Raw genomic sequence first — 1406 nt, forward strand, 5'->3', positions numbered from 1 at the left:
TCACCCCGGCTGGCGCGTACCTCAGCTGCCCGGCTATCAAAGTTTGCAGCCTCCGTGAATGCCTGCCCGCGGACGGCCCGGGGAGCGGGGCACGGCGCGAGGAGCGACCTGCCCCGGCGGCAGCAAGTGGCTGCGCTCCCGGGCGCGGCAGGGGCGCCTGGCCCGCAGGCTGGCTCCTTAGCACGAGGCCCGGGCTGCCCAGCTGAAGGGGCTCTGCGGGCGCCCCGGCCTGGGGGAAGCCGGCCAGGACTCCCTGGGAGGGTGGGACTGGGCCCTGCTAGGGGCCGCTGCCAGCCCAGCCCTGCCAAGCCTCTTTCAACTTGTCGCCCCCGCCTCGGCTGCCGGGTGTGTGCCCGCACATTAGCATGCAGCCTCTGTCCCGGTGAAAAAGTTCCATCTTGAGGAAGCTGCTTGTAACTGCAGGCCTGCAATTCTTCCCCTTGCTGCCTTACCTGCGTGTAGAGACCACCCTCCCCCCTTGCAAACGGCCGGACTGTGTTAGCTCCACAGGAGAGGGAGAAAACAGGGGAGAAAGGGCTCAGAGGGCCCCTGAAGTGGCAGGTCTGGGCCGGAAGGCTGATCCTGGCTGGGACGTGTCCAGGTAACGTCACAAGTGTAGTCAAAGGTCAAGGGACTCAGCTGAGCCTTGCTGCCTGCCTGGCTTGGCTGGCACTAAAAGGATTGATGTGGCTAGCATCACACCCAGCTGCCCTTGATTTCCTGGCCCAATGACCAGGTAACAGTCAGGAGAGCTGACTCAACTGGGAACAGCTTTGGCACAAGTTGCTGAGGTTCAAACTCACCCTTCCAGAGCTGCACGGTGAGACGCATAATTGCTTTGCCACCATAGTCTGCAAAGGGTCAGTAGGCTCTTGAAATCAATTCCACGTTTTTCTCCCTCTTTACAACTTCCTATGTCAGCCTGTTTTAAGTGAAAGAGCAAGGACTGTTTTCCCCCTCTGTTTTGGTGCCCTTCTCCTCCGAGTGAGTTCTGGCTTCCTTTGAACATTGGTACTAAGGGGGCAAAAAAATTCCTAAGTACACTTTAATGAGCATAGACAATATTGACATCATGCACTCTGTTGTTTGTTACTGCTTAGCTTTGTGCAGTAATGGTCTGCCCCAGGCAAGCCGGAGGGCACTGACAACACTTGATGGGTCTTTTGAACCTGTACCTCCTATTAAGAACCACAGAGACAATTTTTACTACCCTGAAATGGTTTGTAAGAGCATACATTGAAAAATTAATATACTGTTGCTCTGAATATGTTGGTCCTTCAATCATGTAGGTTTTTAATCACTATATAATGGGAAAAACAGGACGCTATGTTATCTTCTCTTCAGTGGCCTTCCCTACCAGAAATCAAGAACACATTTATGTGGGCTAAGCCCTGCAGTCCTGCCTT

The 1406-nt window shown here is 55.0% G+C and overlaps 1 protein-coding gene across 3 annotated transcripts in view; it reads right to left on the reverse strand.

The window, feature by feature from the left end:
• Window positions 1-859, reverse strand: part of GRM8 (glutamate metabotropic receptor 8) — a 582624-nt gene extending 581765 nt beyond the window's left edge. For 2 of the 3 annotated variants that reach the window (XM_006027360.2, XM_006027359.2), the window contains exon 1: window positions 453-522. The gene's annotated coding sequence lies outside the window, so the exon portion shown is untranslated. Of the gene's footprint in view, window positions 1-452; window positions 523-803 lie in introns of those variants that run through there. The other variant, XM_025208555.1, reaches the window with a different exon arrangement.
• Between the last annotated feature and the right edge of the window lie 547 nt (window positions 860-1406).

This window comes from Alligator sinensis, unplaced genomic scaffold (assembly GCF_000455745.1).
Source record: "Alligator sinensis unplaced genomic scaffold, ASM45574v1 scaffold660_1, whole genome shotgun sequence".
Taxonomy (NCBI): domain Eukaryota; kingdom Metazoa; phylum Chordata; order Crocodylia; family Alligatoridae; genus Alligator; species Alligator sinensis.